Raw genomic sequence first — 19,056 nt, 5'->3', positions numbered from 1 at the left:
TTCTCTCTCTCTCTCTCTCTCTCTCTTCGTCGACAACCGCTTTGAGGAAACTCGTTAATCTAGCTCGAAACTGCGAGAGCACTCGAACTTCCTGAGTCGAAAATGATCGATCGAACCGCGCATTTGGGACTCGGGCTTCTCCCAAAGATCGCAGAGACATACATATATACACATACACACAAAGCGAGACGCGAATCTCCAACTGTAATTAGGAGTTTACTCGATCTATGTGCATTTCCAATGGAGTTTAACGTTGCTGCGGTTACGTCGCCGTGATCGTTGCATAGTATAGCCGATCTCGAGGGCATTGGAAACATATAGAAGTCTTTGAGGAGTCACACATTACATTAAAAAATGCTTTAAAAATGATAAAAGTAATAAAAATAATAGTTATGTAATAGAATGGAACAACATATTACAGTATCGTAAATGGGATAATTTTACGAGAATAATTACTTTACTTTATTTACTTTATTTGGCTACGATTGTAGTTTATCTCAACTCTTGTTGTTATTCTTACGTAAGAAAATACTGAAAGAAAATAGTAAATTTTAATAAATATTCGTTTGAATAGTTTTACATATAAACATCTACTAAGCATAAATTAATTAATAAATATTTATTTGCACAAAAACCTTTAATTTGAATAAATGTAATTTTTTTTATTGAATAAATATTCATTTATCGTAAGCAGACATTTTGCTTAAAAATAAGCTTCAGGTTTGATATGATCGAGCATGATTCGGAGAATAGTCAGAATAATAAGAAGCGAAATCGATTTGCTGGGAGCATACATCGGAAACGAGACGCGGATGTAAAAACCGAATCCTGTCCGTCTGGACCAGCGTAAATCTCCGTAATCCATCTATAAAACACAATCCTCGCGGAATAGAGAAGACGGAGCAGTCGGCCAATGTGAATCTCGTGTATATCCACGCGTTAGTCAGACGAATCTCTTACCAGAGTTCAATAAGCGTATCATGTGGATCTCCATCTTTCTGAAAATTATATCCAAGTTTGTCCATTCTTGCCAAATCCGACGCTGTTTATTTACTTCTCCGAGTTACTACATTGCGAAGTCTACCGTGCGGTTTTCTCTTAAGAAGAGAACTTTTTTTAGAGTTACGATGACGAACGATATCTCTACGAGCGAATGTTTGGATCCTTAAAGGCAATAAAATAATTTTTTATTGAAATTGACAGAAAGATGAAACATGGCATAAATATATATTTGAGCGGGATTATGATTGATAATTGAACGGCTGAAAGCAAACAAATGCATTTTGCATTGTGGCATGCAGTAAGTGGACAATAAAAGTCAATTATAAAAGCGTTTTTACGATAATTGATTTAGGTATCGTAATATGTATGTTGCCCCTGATTCTATTTATGAATATTCGATTATTGCAGCGTGCGTATCGGCTTAATTACTTGAATTAATTCTTCGCTTTGATGCATTAACAGTTGTATATCATTTCACGGGTAATACTCAATTAAAATAATTACATCGGCCGAAGCCAGGCAATGTAACGTAAAATAGAATCTCATTCGTGTATTATATAAGCGGTTATTAAAATTACTTGGGATGCTTTTGTTCGTTGTGCGCTCGAAAAATATCGTTTCCTATTTTTAACTTGATATATTTTTTTTTTTTTACCAAGTACCCGTCAGACATACACAACGAAAAATTTATGTTGCGCATCAGTGTATAATTTGCAATGAGCAATTTCATTTCTCTTAAAACCTATAACGAAACCGGACTTATCCGGCTCATAACGAGAACTTTGTTTTTCGACGTTCCGTGCGGTTCCGCTTTACCGTTAGGAAATGGCTGTAGCGGGTTATTTCATGGCTCTGCGAGCGTATCGATTATGTTTGGATTGAACAATGTAAGGATCTCTCCCGTGTAGATTGTGCAGCCCTTGTCTTCCTTTCTCTCGTAAGAGAGGGAGAGCTCTGCTCTCCTTCCCTTCGTCCGTGTGGAAAGCCGCGGGCTAATCCTCCAACAAAGGGGGCTATCGAGTATCGATCCCTTATTCTCTTTGACGTGCTGCTTACTATCTCCCACTTGCACACCGGCCCCTTGATAAGGGCCCGGAGTTTACGGGCAACGCGCAGAGCACCGGCGAATCAACGCGAAATACGCTCGCGAATCTCCCCCCCCCCCCTCTCTCTCGCTCTTTCACACAACCGCATATCATCTCCTCTGTCTCCTTAACGAGAACGCGGCTTTCGATGCATCAAGTTGCATCCTTTTCCTCGGCCAGTTCTCGGCGCCATGAAACCGCGAACGTAAAAAATTTTTTTACGATCTTACGTTGCGCTGCACGCGAGATAAGTTTGTGCGACGATGCGTGTTACTTAATCGGGAACCATGCTGTGGATGTGGTATATTTTCACGAGAATACTGCTCGCACGAGATTCTAAATTATGCAGGGCAGGTTATAAGGAAAGGATATTCTAGCCTGGTTCTTTATAAAGGAAGACTGGATGTTCAATAATAAAACCGTTCTGCGAGTAGAATGCAGTAACGCGATTAGATCGGTGAGCTTCGCGGGAATATTCTTACGCGTTCATTGGAACGGATATTCATATCTGGAATCTGCGGCTTTGACTATCCAAGGCGAAAAGTGAGAATTGCGGAGTTTGATAATCACATTTTAATGATGATTTGCTGAGAATCGTTTGGTTTGATCCGAAGCAATTTAACGGAAATGTGTCTGTTTGACAGGTCTATTGATAGAAATATTAAGAAACGTGATGCACTCATTATAAATCGCTTATTCTTGGTTAATCTTTAGATCGCTCTGCTAACTATAATTTCATATCAGCATTGCGCGGATCGGCAGCTAATCCATTCAATTACGCGCTGGTGGCACTAGTTGCTTAATTAAGGTTTAATGGAAACCAACAAATCGTACATATAGGAGAGAACCAAAAGCATTTATGTAATGTAATCGATTTGACATAGAAAGCACCCGTTGTTTTTTATCAAGCCAGCTGGAAAAATGACTTTTTTTACAACTTGCAAAAAGATTAATGCTCTTATGTGTTTTATGCTCATACAGATTATATCTACGATAAAACGATTTTTAGATATAATTTGTACGAATATAAAGTACGTAACGGTATTAATCTTTTTGCAAGTTATAAAAAAAATCATTTCTCCAGATAACTTGATAAAAAGCAATAAGTGGTTTCTATTTCAAAATGTAAACCAATCTATTTCTGTAGTTGGTTTCAAAATAAATAATATTGATGTTAACGTATGTATTTAATAGATAACGAACTAAATTTGAGTTAAATATATTTTTTTAGTTAAATTGTTTAACTTTATTATTTTAATTAAATTAGAGGCATATTGAAGTGGCGATCTATAGAAATGATTAAAAATAATTCAAATTGGATATAATTTAATATTATGAATTTAGCAGTACGCTTTAAAAATTTATCTCTAAAAAATTTATCTTTAATAGAATTAACGCAAACGGGTTGCACAGATTCGGGACGATTCTGAGATTTCGTGATTAGCTCCCTTCAACAAGACTACTCTTGCGACTGAATTATGAGAAGTCCTGAAAGGCGGAAGCGTTCACCTGCGAGGGCTGCATAATTCGGCGGCATAAATTAATACGTTCCTGGGAATCTCGGAGCCACCGCCGTCGTCGCCGCGCGTCTGACACAATTAGGCGAAGATTAATTAAACCCATTTCACATCTCAGCGGACTTCGCCCCTTGCCTTTCAGTATCCCTCTCGTCTCTCTATATTGGCTGCGTGGAAGAATGAAATTGTCCGTATGAAATCATATAATCTTTCATAAATGATGAAGAGTGATGCAATAACTTATAAATGATATTTATTAAAGGTCAATTTTTAATTTGCGTTTTCAAGTGAGCAGTTTCGCTCACGAAATTTCCAGTCATCTATACGCGTAATTACAATTAATTAATCGTACAATAATTCATTCGTTATGTAAAGAATTTATATTCTTAAAAAGCAAGTATCTACAAAGGCTCAATTAAATCAAAATTAAAATTTCCAATACTGCAATAAATAGGAAAATGAGGCAATCAAGAATGTAGCACTAATAAATACTCATATATTTTTCTCACATAAATAAAAATTAATTAAATATTGAACAAATTCGAACGCTTCGACCTCGCATTAAGTCATCGTCAGTGAAACGCTAATTAAAACTAAATAGTTTTAATTGCAGGCCTAGTGCGAGTCGTTTGAACTTGGTCAACATTTAATTAATTTTTATTTATGTAAGAGAGAAATATATGAATATTTATTAGCGCTAAATTCTTGCTTGGCTCATTTATTACAATATTGAAAATTTATATTCTTATCGATAGCAATTTTTTACATTTGAACTGCTGTGCAATATATTTTTTTATCTATGTTTTTTATATGGAATAATTGGTTGCCTTGTCAACAATAAATACGTATAATAATTGTTTTATTTTAACATTTTAGATATATTATACGTTCAAATTTCTATTAGCACGTAGCATTTATATTTAAATTTATTACTTTCAGTAAAGAATACAGATAAACGAGAGCAGCACTTGTTTTAATTAGCCACACGGATATCATCGCGATTCTATTTGGGGATGACGAACGAATCGAACGGGAAATCGACTCGGGCATTCGAGGTGTCGCCGTCTTCTCACGGTATCCCGAGAATGTCGGTGCGACAACTTCTTAATTAAACCATTATGCGTTATAGCGTAAGCTTTTATTGCCGATGAAACCGAGCGGAGGGTAGGCACGAGGGATCGAGGGTAGATCCTCCGTAGGATGAGAGGGAATAAGGAAGGAGGGAGAGGAGATTCGGGCATCTCGTGCCCTCGTCTCCTTCGTCCTTACCACCCGGGCATGTAAATTCGCGATAATAGCGGGGGATGCTTCATCCCCTAGCCCTACCTACCTTAACTTGGGGGCCTTTATGAGTTAATAACTTGGGTTATCGAGAAATTCGCCTTGGCTGCTTGCGTCCTACCGGGTGTGTCTATACCTATGTCGTACGCCGCGTTCGACTATGCACAATACAGCCACGTGTGCGTTTCTACGAGAATCTTAAACAATCCCTCTCTCGTGAAGCAAATTCCGAAAGCAGCTGAGAGGTAATAATACCATGGGCTCGGTTATCCTTACATGCAACACGAGCGCATCGAGCATCAGAATCATCCTTTTGCAGTGTTTTGTACTTGGTGTTTTATCCTCCTTTGTCTAGAGGGATTGTGATGAATAACAACGAAAGTTGACGGCAACTACTGTAGTAGCTGTTGTAGCAATATCGCTCTACTTTTGTCAGGACTCCAAGAACACGCTATTATCGCAATTCCAAGTTTACTTCTTCCATACAAAAATATCTCCCAGTTTCTTCTCTTTTAAAGTTTTCTATAATGTTCTATTATTTCAGACAAAAATATAATTGCGGGAGAATATTTGTTTATCCACGGTAAAACAAGGTTGGAAAATTTTGTACGACGATTTCAGATGAGATTTCTCAAATTTATTCGAATCCCATCCAGATACGAGAAGCGACCGTTTATAAGTATTTCTTGCGGAAGATACAGAGATTGCATAATTGAGTGACAGATGTTTGTCGTCCGTGCTTGCGACGTGTGGTCGTTATTAGTAGCTATTCGCTCGCAAACAAACTTAATTTCGACGTGTAAACAACTCGGCAAGCAAACAATTTTCGTAAGTGATGAAAATGGATTAATTATACGAGTCGAACTCGCAATTTCGAACGTGCGTGTGCCAATGTCGGCCGTAGTTTCCGATTTCGTAGTTTCTAACCGAGCCAACAATAGCGTGAACTCGGGTCAATATTTGGGACAAAATTGAAGAGGGTTAATTAGCAAATCGAATGCCCTTCCGCACAGTTTGCAGCTCGATTTATCGACGAACGCGGCTTCGAGAGCGGACATCGCAAATACATATGCAGATCGTATTACAGCGCCGATCGGGATTTGTAATAGAATGCGTTACATGCACGAGCATAAGCGAATATATCTAGACATGCACATTTACACGGGTGCTATAAAATTTACGAGCTAAGGGTATAAACATCACAAAACTTTATTTATAGATGGGATTGTAATTTGAACTGCATGGAAGTCGTATAATATCGAAAATTACTGCATCTACAAATGGTAAATATCAATTTCTATTGACATTTTTGTTGAAAAACTATTGACTTGACATTGTCTACAGAATTTGCGATTAAAGGAATATTTATAGTGATGTGTATCAATTTCATATGTTCTCTTTTATATGTATCCGCAATAATATCCGCGGCCGGCAAAAAGAATGCGCTTCACGAGGATGGATGAGTGCGTTTACGACGAATATTACGATTTTGCCGTAGGGGTAGTAGTACTATATATTGGGGTGGTACCGATTTACGATTTAGTGTCGATACTGCGCGAAGTCACGTCGGTGAAATTCCATTATCGGTCACCGGCGATAAATATTATAAATTGGGCTACTCACTTCATACAGGTCCCCGCAATACCGCTTCTTTTTTTTTCTTTTTCTCGTTCACTCTCACTCTCTCTCTCTCTCTCATCCAACCTCCCGTTCCGTCGCACAGACACCCTCCATGAGGATCATCGAGCGAATACATCCCCGTCCGTCTCCCCTTATCCTGTGCCTCTCCTGCTTCTTTTTTGAGCCCTCCGCGATAAATCTAACGAAGAGGCAGGTTAGGAAGGGAGGCAGTTCGAGCGATTTTAACTGCGGGTGGTGCTTTGCGCCCATTATTGGCCAGCGTTATCGCGACGGCACCCCGACGTTTTATTTTCTTTCTTTTTTCTGGTCATATTTTCGTTCTTTCTTCTCCAGGTTGGTCCAGCATCACACACGCTCTCCCTGTCTCACTTCTATCGTTCTATTCAATCTACGAATATTTTCTGCTTTCGCACAATCGAGCTTTATTTATTTATTTTTTCTAACATTCCCGTACAAAAAAGTGACTTATATCGTTAAAAAGTAATAAATATAAATTTAGAAAGAGTTGCGCTCGATTGATTCATAAAAAGGCTCTGTATTTACGCGTCGAACGATGAATCAAGAACACTTTGAGAGTTTCGTCTTTCTCGAAACTTTGGACAATTAAAGAAAAGCTCCGAAACACTTGGAAGTCACCGAGGGAGAAACAAGACATTTTTTCGTTCCTGTTGCTCGATATCGATCCTCGTTAGGAGTGATTATGGCTAATGAAGAAACGGACAAGTGTCTTTGTCGAGGAAGTGTCTTTGTCGGCGAAAGACACTTTCGGCTGGCATCGATTGGACTGATAATCGCGGACGTCAATTATTCGGACACGTCGATCATGTCGGCAGCGTTGATCCCCGACCATTATCTGCCTTTCAACCATGCCGAACAGTCATGCGCCGTGTGCATTTACCGGACGTGAAACGTGACGCGAGTGCGATGTCGAAATGAAAATCGTGACGGAGCGCCGATACGACGATTAAAGATCGTCAATCGTACATATTCATTGTCCGCGTCCGGCGGAATGTCATTCTCTGTATGTATGTATCTGAAAAGTTATAATTCGTTGCGTTATAATGAATGTGATCTCGCTAATTGACACTCATTTAAAAAGTTCTCTGAACGCAATTACGCAAAATTCGGCCTACTCCACGCGAATCTCGATAAGCACGGTAATTAAAAGCGGCAGTCGGGCATATATTTTCGGACAATTTCGACCGATTCAATGTGCGGAAAGTTAGAAACGTTTCCTCGCGGAAGAAGCGCGAGTGAATTAAATGACGTTCGGGATGTCACTTGACCGTGCTTGCGCTAATTGCAAGAATTAACGAAATGGAAACGATCAGAGAGGAAAGAGACAGGTAGATACATGAAGGGAGAGAGAAAGAGAGAGAGAGAGAGAGAGAGAGCTGCGCAATACGACGTGTAACGAATTCTTCATTAAAAATGGAAAACCGCTAATCGATATGAGTGATGTACTAGCGCGTTGGTCCGATATCGCGTTACGCTTCGCTCGGATTTCAATATTTAACGATTCCCGCCCCTGTTTACGGTTTGCAGCCGTTACGATATCGATTTGGGATGTTTCTCTCTTTCCCTCTGCCTCTCTACATTTCTGCCACGCTGTCTCTTTTGCATCCCCGAACCGTAAACTTGAGCGCGAGTTAGACAATTTGTTATTGTCAGTCTCGGAGTTCCGCGACATCTTGTCATCGATACTATTCGAAATTCTTGATCTTACCGAAATCTTCCTCGGCCGAAGGAATTCGATATCAAATTTTAATGTTTTCTTAACTAGGACTTATATCGGTAAGTGTAATTGCTTTAACAGATACATGCTAGATTTTTGCAGCTCTCGAAATTTATTTATTTAAAGTGCGTTCACAATTTCTATTCAGAATATTTAGAAACCATCGCCGCGATCTTTTTCAAATATTTATTGTGTCAACCCACGCTTTGTTCGCAATATGAATTTTTATTTTCGACCCGAGTCACACACACACACACACACACACACAAAATACACACACCTCAGTTCATTCGCACGATAAAAGTTCGTTCTACACGAATCGATTACGTATATACTACTAACGATTCTCGTACAGACAACACCCAGGAAAAGCCAAAACAATAGCGTGCGTTACAAACACAAGGCTGCAATGATGATCGACCGGATGTTGATTCCCGACGGTGAACGCGAGATGGACGTACAATTCGCTTTTTCATTCGCACGTTTATCTTTCTAACGACAATTTAACGATGTGGCAATAAGCGAACAGCTTTGAGTATACCTACCATCACATCTCGTTATCATTAATGAAATATATTGCTGTAGAAAAGTATTAAATATACATTTCCAAATTACATCAAATATTAAAATATACATTCGAAATACATTAAATATTAAAACGATTACATTAAAAATTTTAACAAACAAATAATTTAACAACAATCTTTAATTCCTTTTAATTGGATATCAATTCTAGGTAAAATTAAAAATTTATCTAAAACTGTTAAAATTATAATAACTTTATTACTCGGAGTATTTAAGACACCCCTAGCTTGTAAATTCGTTAAATGTATGAATGTTATTTATACACATTATTATACTTAACTTAAATTGTTTTATAATTTAAAAAAATGTATTTATATTTTTATTTAACGGCTATATGAAATATTATCAATTTTCATTTAATCATTAAAGAGAATTGTGATAATCATTAAAGAGAACAATTAAAATTGAGGATATCAGAAAAAATGTAGAACTATTTAGCAATATCTCGAATAGTTTTACATCGTACAATATAATTTAATTATTGTTTGTCGAGATAAGCATCGAGATTTTCATCAAACGTTCTAAAATGAGAGACACATGTTGGTATGTAACTAATATAAATAGATAAAAAAAATAAATAATTAGTATTGTAGAATAAGCGCCAATGCTATCGAAGTAATGTGGTTTCCTTTGGAAAATCAGGTTTAGCTTAGCATGGTCCAAGCAATTTTCCAGGCTCGACCGCTCGGTCATAAAATTTATGCTGACGCGATGCACTTCCTGGCTTGTATGCGACCGCACGCAATCGAGCGCATGCGTTTATGCCGCATTATCCTGAGTACTGGGCGTTATATGACGGTATCATCGCTAGTGTACACCGAGTACCTTCGAAAATATCAACGTGAGATAATAGACCGCTATAGAACACCACGCGTAAAATTATAAGCAACCTTAATCCCATAGTTTATTATGGCGATAGTAAAAAATAAGTTGCAACTTTGGCCGGGGGATTAGCATGGAGCACATGTGACCTGTGAATATTAAACGAGGATTTTAGTGGATTTGATACATAGCTGCGGTTGATGGAAATGTTTCTGGTATATTAGCTTCTCTCGTGTACGTGTCAAACTATATCAACAATGTTCGCTCGTCAATTTCACATCACTACACACGAAATTGAAACACGCAAATTGAAATTAGACATTAAATGTACGCATATTTTACGTCGTGTTTTAGTCTACGTAACACGTAAATATATTTAATTCGCATTATTTCGTTATTATTCAATTATTTTTGCAACGTAATCACAACGTACGAAAACGTGGAAAAACAAAAATCTTAGAATATTTTCTATATAAATTCAAAAGTTGAAGCAGCCTTAGACAATTAATATTATTGCACTATTTGATATTGTACAATATTAATGATCATCTGGAGGTAATATTGAGCCTATAAACTGTTTGTTTTGAATTGTTTAAATCATTTAAATGGAACATTAAAAGTATTGTACAAAATTATTGTATTATACAATAATATTGAATGTCTAGAGATCGCTTAAGAATTTGTTTTATCTTTATGCATCAAATTTCATATCGAGTAAGTGCCTCATAATTCTCTAATCGACCCTATTTCTACTTATTTATATGTACTATATATAAATACGCGCTTCTAAATACACGTGATTGTGCCACGCGAACAAAGAGCATCGGCAATGCGTTCTAATGGTCCACTTTAAATGAACTCGCACTCCACTTTCATGACATACGTGTACCGACGCATATTTTACGTCCTTTCAATTGCATAAATGTATCGTAAGTGACATAGAAGTAAGCCTGCACTGTCATCGTGATAAATATCGTTTTAGAAAGATTTTTTTACTGCCTGTTATTATTTACATATAACATATGTCTATCTATATATTATATCACATATCTTGATGATAGATTAAATATGGCATAAGAATTAAGAACGATAGGAAATAATTTTCACTCATATCTAAACTGATTTTAATTGCATTTATTATTATATTAAGAATTTACATTATTACGACATTATTTACGTTATATTATGATATTTCTGTTAAGTACACATTATTATCAGATAAATGAGAATTATTAGTTGATTAACGAGCAAGTTTTCGTCTTTGATAAAATAAAAATGGAAAAATCAATTGTTTTTGATTAACGTGAATTTTAAGATGACGGTAATAAACGCACTGGTGGATTTAAAAGAAAAACCGGTGTGGAAGGAAAATCTTAGCCTGCGAGATCCTGTACCTTTTAACGCGAAGGGACATTTCCCTTACACCTGGTTAAATCTCGACGGTGGGATTAAAACGGAAAGAATACTTAAGGGATACTTGAGTGCTCGCGCGCGCGGCCGTATCTTAAGCTATAAAAATCTCGGGTCGCGGTGGATTATGTGGAGACGGACGGTTACGCTTTTATACACGACGGTAGTTTATGATTTCCGCGATGAACTACTTTTCTGAAATGAATGCAGAGCGCACGCTCGCACGACTATGTGGGTCAAGGGACCGGGACCGGGACCTCGGAGGAGGCCGAGGGGCGAACGGACTCGCGTTTCTCCCTTTCCGGTTTACGCATCGTTTTCATTGCCCGACCGTTAAGCTTAACTGCGGACTTTTACAGCGTCGGCCTGCATAAAAGCGCATACGACATTTTATGCGCGCCCGCGCGTAAAATCGTCCGTAACTTCTCGCGCCCTGGCTTGGCCCGACCGGAGCGGTACTCGCAATTTTTTAATTTCTATTCCGGCTCGCGGCTACTCGACTCCGTTCTCCGTTTTTCTTTCTTTTTTTCTCCTCCGCCGCTCTCTCGAATCGCGGTGTGTATTTTTATCTTGCCGATGCATTTTTTCCTGAGAACACAAGCGTACCTACGAGACGATAAAAGTGTTACGGTCTCGCAATTCGCGAAGGAAAATGGACGTCGTGCCGCACGATAATATTTACAAACTAATATATTTCGTGCCTTGTTTCTGTATAAAATATAGCTGTGTCATCATGGAAATAATCGCAGATACAGTACTTGTTTATAATTTTGAAATATAATTTTATAACAATGATGATTGTACATTATAAAGCTCCCTCCAGGAATCGAATTCCAAAGTTACGATGTAATCTGAAATATAACTTGTAGAATTTTTACGATGTTCCGAACGCTATACATGATACGGAAATTTTTGTGACGGCTTATACTTGGTAACCGCGGTGCATGGTTATCGCGAAAACTCCCTAATGCAGAATTTAATTCCCTTCGAGCACGGAGGATCACAAAGCCTCTGATACGCAGCCAGTTATCAAGGCACACTACTGCAATGACGCACTGGTCGGCGAAACTGCGTCCGTGTCCATGCAGTAATCTCGTAAAAACTCGTTAATACGGTAAAAGCACGGAAAATGGCCATGCGCAGCGAAATACAATTACTCATTAGTCGAATCCCATTGCGCGCGGCTCGCAGGCGACCGGAAACACTCGGTCGCTGAATCAACCGTGACGCAAGGGAGGCTTTGAAGTTCGTATTCGCGTGGCTCGGACGGTAATTAACCATAGAACGTCAGCCGGCGAGGGTTATTGGCAGCCCCCGATGCAGTTTCGAATATGTGCCATTTGTTCATTCGTGCGTCAATATATCCTTCTGTAACTGTCGCAAATAAGATTTACATCGCACTCTAACGACCAAGCCGTTTATGTCCAATAATTTGCGTTTTGCCTCAAATTTTAAGTAGTAAGTGCCACGAAATTTGCGACTTGCGAAGACAAATAATGTATTTAATAAAACACAAAAGCGCAAAAATCATGTCCCTTTGTAGAGATCAAAAGTAAACTTCCTTTTAATTATGCGCGAAAAGAACAATTTAAGATACAGATCAGAAAAATAATTTCGTTGGACCATCAAAATAATTACGTAGGAATCTCAAGTGCGATGAGCAGTGCTGCAAAAAGTTTTGACATTCCAGTAAAACTTTCGACATTTCAGTTCGAGCGCTTTACATTATTATTTTGATGGTCCAGCGTTAGTTATTTTCAGATTTGTATCTAGTTAAATTTTTAGATACTTCAACTAAACTGTCTTTTCCGTGTGATGTCACTTCATGTGAATTACAAGCTTCAACGTGAAATTATATTGATGGATTAGTGTTTTATTATTGATTATTAGTGATAACACTGAATCTTCGACTCATCAGATCGCTGGTTTGAGCTGCGAAGTCTACATCGTGGACTCGAAGGAGAAGATCGTTGTCCGTCAAGTGATCAAGGATAGCGCGGCATAATTAGATTCTACCCTTTAATGCCCGTTACCAATCAAGGTATTATCAGCGTCTGGTAATTACGACAGTCGAGATTACCTATTCTCTACAACGTCGCTCGTCATCTCCGTTGCAATCTCATTGTGCGCAACTCCCTTGAACACGTTGTATTCGTTCTGTCCCATCTCTCGAAATGCCACGCCGGCGCCACGTAAGCCCTCTTTCCGGTAACCTCATTGTTGGACGAACGTAAATCCCGATAGATCCATCGGACCACCGGGAAGCCATGCGTGTCGTAGAATATAGATCGTGCTTTATACTGTGTAGCTTCCTGTTATCTATGCCCAATCGCTGTGCGCAAGTAGCGTGCAATAATGATATTGAACGAGGAATAAATGTCAAATTTACGAGAAAAATTATTAAAGATACTTTTTGACAATCTCGCGATAGACAGTAGCATTGCCTAAAACTTTACTTTAATTATCCTTAAAGGGCGCGAAAGGTATTATAGTGGCTACGTTCAGCAGAAAAAAATTAATCAGTTAGCGCTTAGTGATTTTTTAATATGATTGGTTCTTGCCTTTAGTTCTTCGCAAAATCTAGTGTAGGAATCAATCGTATTAAAGAATCACTAAGCGCTAAATGATTAGTTTTCTTTGCTGAACGCAATTAATGGCGCTGAAACATTTTAAGGCAAGAATACAATGAAAAATAATTAATTATAACAAATTTTACTTTAAGAAAAACTGTAAGACTTTAAAAATAGACCCTCATCGTTTAAAAATAGATCCTCTAAAGATTAATTGTATCTGTTATATACTTTACAGATAATAAACGTGTATCTCGGGATTATCATATTACGCGTATTGTCAGTGAAATGTAAAAGATTAGGATTAATTAGACTCAGATATTCTGCATAACTTTAACAATGGTAGATTTGTTATAATATATACGCAGTATATGGATGAAATAGACATTCGATAATGATATTATTGTCTATTTCATTAGTAATGGTATTATATTATATTCTCTTGTAATTTCAATTGTAAATCATTTGACTATCTCTAATTTGTATCATATATGAAATAACGCGCAGTCTTTGCATCGAGCAGCTGAGTGTAAATTTTTCATCGTGTCGCGGAAAATTGCACAGGGATTTATGCATACGATCTGCTTTGTCTTATTAGACACCGCGCGTTTGTATACGGAACGTGTCCCCGATGTGATCAACGCCGAACGTGCAATTATGCACGTTCGCAGAGCAGACCTGTTCCCACTTTCTAAGCCGTGGGATTTCGAGAAGAGGGAATCATTTGGCCGTGTGCGAGAGCTTTTGGTCGTAATCGCATTTGTAGATACGCCGTTTCTTCAAGTAATAGCACATCCATGAGATTTCCATTTTTGGCTTTGAAGTCTCATATATTTAGTTCGTTAATTATTTATATTTATATCTTACGAAATTCCTGAGCATAAAAATAATAAATAACGAGATGTTAAACGTATCGATATTCTGCCTTTTTAATATTTAGAGTTGCAATCTTCTTTTTCTAATACATAAATATGTTGTATGTTAAATTTTAATTTTTCTCGTTCTCTCTTACGAAGTGTATAAATTCATGAATAATTTATGAACTGTGTGTGAACTTAATCTTTACACAAGTCGGTTTTTCTTATTTTGAGTATTTCAGAAAGACAGTTATTTTCTTTCACATAGAGTTTACCATAGTTCTGGAAAAAAAAAAAATATAACAGTAGAGTCTCTTAGGATTTAGAGCTAAGTACTATTCTTTTGCCAAATTATGTTTACGAATTTATGAACGATAGACTCTGTCTGTCGCCAATTTGGCAGGGATTCAGAGGCACGATGATCTTACGATCACCGATAGGCCGCCAAGAATGTCGAGCGCACGTGCGAGTTTGTTAGTATTTCTAGTATGATCGACCGCGGAATTATTTACAGTCATGGCCACGTTCGTCTTCCAGTAGCGCGCAGTATCATTGACGATCACTCGAGTATAATTGGACGAATCGCAGCTGCGAAGTGTTCTCGTTATTTGTGCAAATGTGTTGTTATTGGCAAATCAAGAAAGTCAGAAAGTTAGACGCAATTATGTATTAGTTTTCATACGCGATCCACGGAGACGATCTAATTACTTTTATCTAATTTTCGTTTTTCAGAGACAGCATGCCAATTGATTTGCATCCGTTGAATAGTGTTTTAAAATTAATCTTTAGAAAATATTGTAATGCACAGCGCTATTTTTTGTCGCTGATAAAATATATTTATACTCTTATTTACTCTGAAATATCGAGTTTAACAAATATTAATCTGTGCGGTTAGCAAAAATATTTGAAATTTTTATTCATTATCAATATAAATTAATAATTAATTAATCTATAATATATAAATTCATTTATTAATTTATGTTGATAATTAAAAATTTTTAATATTTTTAATGACCGTATCAATCATAAAATTATGACACATTTGATGTTGAATAACTTTAGCAAAGAAAAATGAACGATATCTATTTCATTTCGATTGTAACGTAACTACGTTTGAACAAGAAACGTCTAACGTGCGCATACATCTATCATAATTGGCAATGCAATTATGACGAGTTGTCGTGGTGAAATGTACTCCACCTTCTGAGACATTCGTTCTAATACCGCTGAAAAGGACGAGAGAGAAGGGGGTACGAAACGCGAATGCAATCGAGGCCGGGTCGAGACGGGGTTCAGCCTCGACTCGGTTAAGTACACTTTATTAAGCATGCCATCTGCACGTTGCGCCATCCACTTATGTGGTAAATGGAATTACAAACGCATCCCTATGCTGTGGGATCCCAAGTTGCGGCTCACACCTTGCGTTCACAATGAGCGTGCATACGTTGTGGGCTAACTGTTGTATATAGCACCGTAATTGAATAACAGTTGGAAATTCGTAGTCGGCAACGGCGATTAGCGCCGGGATGAAAAATTGATATAGAACGCATACACCATTTTATAATGAAAATATTTATTTTACACAAGTTTTTTTTTTATTACACGAGACTTTTTTTGGTAGCCGTAACATGCGTCATATTACCATTTCAATCTAATCTTTTGATACCATTGTGAACGCACTGCTCTGATGGAACGCCAATTCTCGGTTGAGCGTGAGTCACGATTTTCTGACGGATTTGATTGATCGCATTGTGGTTGCAGTCCACGTTGCAGAAAATCCACATAAAAGAGAAAGCGCGGACTGGCCCAGCTACAATGATTTAGAGCGATGCTATCTATACGGGCACGAGCGATTTTGCTGATAACAAACTTCCACTCGCTTTATTCGACGGACCACTCGTTCGCTCCGCTCGTGATCTCCACGAAATCGATGAAGAATTTATCGAACGTAATCGCAGTCGCGAAGCCTGAAATTCCGCATCGCAGCCGAATTCGGATGAGCCTTGCGTATCGAGATCGGCAAATTATTCGGCCGTGAGAGAAGCCGCCGTTTATCAAACTCGACCGTGTATGTGTGTGTGGGTGTTGCTGATCTATCGAAGACAGGCACGTTGATTTATTAAATTGCCGTGCCAAGCAAGAGAAGAAAAGAGAAAGAGAAGAAGGACCTATGTATTAAGAGCGAACACGGTCAACCGAGACGTCGCGACGCAGCGTCGCCGTCGCACCTTTTCTAGTAGGCTCGAAGAGCCTACAGAAACAAAATTATTAAAGTTCGCCGTACAAGCGCACTTTCGATGTTTGCATTAGTCGCCGACTATATGAGTTTCCGGTAAATACGGCCGCTTCATCCATCGAAGTTGATGAAAAGAGACTTGTTTACTCGCAGCCTGCTGATTTTCGAAGTACGACGCGATGCTGCAAAACTCACGAGCGAGAAACATCCACGTAAAGGGTTCCGTGTATACAAACTGCCCGGTTTCCAACCGGGAAAGCTACCGTTTTATCAATAGGATGGGATAAATCTTGTTTGTCCGCAAAAGTTCAATAATCGGTATGATATTGCACAAAGTGTAAATACAGTTTAGAGTAACTTCGTTATTTTTATAGATTTTTCTGCCTGTTTATCCATTTACTTTCAACATAAGTAAAGGAGAGGCTCATTTTTAGAAAAGATGTGTTGTTACAATTTTTCTTCTAAAGACTCGACAGAAAGTATAAAATTAGAGCTGTAAAATTATTAAGTACCATATTGATTAGCATTTCTCTAAAAAAATGACGAATTACTTTTTCTTTTAGTAATTTCTTGGAATTAGTTGAGATACATGTATGTATATTTTTTTCAATTTATTGCGTAATTGTATTTATAAATGTCATGTATATGACATTGTTTAAAAAATAGGTTTAATGTCATAAATTGGCCTCCACAAAGTTCTGGCATCAACTCCATTGAATATTTATGGGTTTACTTGAAGAAAAAAACCCATTAAGAACGTATTTCAAAACAAGACAAATTGCGATTATGAAAGAACAAGAACAAATAACGAAATTCACTAACAGGAGACTAGTGAAAAGTTTACTAAAAAGTTATAAAGCAAAAGGAAAGCGTAAATCATTAAATATTGATAATTTATTAATGATTGAAGCCGTTAATAAACTTCGTTGTATTTATTTCGATCTACAGATTTAAAATTAAACAAATTTGTAAGGATGCCTTATAAATTTTATAATTTTACACACGACTATACGTGTAATTTTTGATTTATGCGTGTACTTTAACCGATTACCGTGCGTACTCTTTCGCATAATTATTTCGACGTGAAAAAATAGCGCAATATAATTATTTTGCACATGAGAAAAGGCTTGTTTAGATGCACTTCCGGTTGATTTCCCATGACGTACGAAAATTGCGCAGGGAAAAATCGCACGTCAACCTTCATCTTTCGCGCAACTGTATGAGTCATAATTTTGTACTAAGCGAGCCCATCTTTCCTCCAGTCCGCGCTGTGCAAATAGTGCACCGGGAGTTTCTAGCACCGCTGCGGTAGCGGCAGCTCTGAAACAATAATTAATTAGCTGCCTCACAAGGAAGCAAGGCACGGTGAGGAGAACGATGATCGCAGATGTTGCACGTCGGTAACGACGACCCGTAGAGACGTACAAGCATTCCCGCCGTTGCGGAAGTAAATTGCAGACGGATGCTGTTCTCTCTAATCGGGAGCTAGTCGGAAACATTTTCCAATCATGCATCGATTAATAATTAATTTAACAGAAGTAACGAAATAACAAGCGGTTGAGAGATAATCTCTATTCTTTGGTTTACATGTTTTTGTTGCATATTGTAAACTTTACCGTGCAATAAATTAATGGCTACATTAATGATTACTACCTAATGTTATTAAGGGGAATTATTTTTTCACTAATAGTTATTTATTCGATATTGGAACACTATTACAACGATTACACAGAAATTCCTATTTGATATATTCAATAAGCGTATCAGAGAATATTCAGTAAGCGGATTAGAGAATATTCTGATTTTGTGAGCTTAATATATTGTCGTATATACTTAATTTTTCGATTACAATTTTTCAGTATTTGTTATATAAAAATTTATATGCATTACAATTCGTTACAAATTTTTCAAAGTTCCTATCAATATTCTTTAATTAAGTATTCTAAATGGAAAGAAATAAAAATCATTATTATAACATAAATTGTATTAACATCATTGATTTTGATGTATACGCTGTAATTTTTTAAGAATGATGTTGTTTGATTCCAAAACAGTCCTTAACAAAACAGGGAAGGTTCTCGTTAAGGAAACCCACGTGGTCCTTGGCGAGAAGCCACCTCGAGATCCTTTCTTCCACGACACAGTCGGTGCTCGATCGATGTTGACGACCAGACCAATCGACCATTAAGTATATCCCAGGTCGCGCGCAAAAAGAACACGGTAGGCAATCAATCTTCCATACGTCGAAGTCTTGTAGACGCTACCTCGCGTCTCTCATGACGACGCGGAGGAAAACAGGAGGTGATGTCCGGAGG

The 19,056-nt window shown here is 37.6% G+C and overlaps 1 protein-coding gene and 1 long non-coding RNA gene across 8 annotated transcripts in view; one reads left to right on the top strand and one right to left on the bottom strand.

Annotated features, from left to right (window-relative positions):
• Window positions 1-19,056, bottom strand: part of LOC147909275 (uncharacterized) — a 308,493-nt gene that overhangs the window by 172,029 nt on the left and 117,408 nt on the right. The gene's annotated exons all lie outside the window — the stretch shown is intronic.
• LOC105153914 (Transcriptional-regulating factor 1) overlaps window positions 1-19,056 on the top strand; it is a 432,031-nt gene that overhangs the window by 301,628 nt on the left and 111,347 nt on the right. The window lies entirely within an intron of this gene.

The sequence above is a fragment of the Acromyrmex echinatior genome, chromosome 6 (assembly GCF_024713525.1).
Source record: "Acromyrmex echinatior isolate Ae372 chromosome 6, ASM2471352v2, whole genome shotgun sequence".
Classification (NCBI taxonomy): Eukaryota; Metazoa; Arthropoda; class Insecta; order Hymenoptera; family Formicidae; genus Acromyrmex; species Acromyrmex echinatior.
Note: the sequence above shows the minus strand (reverse complement) of the source record. Positions and strands in the feature narration are given on the sequence as shown.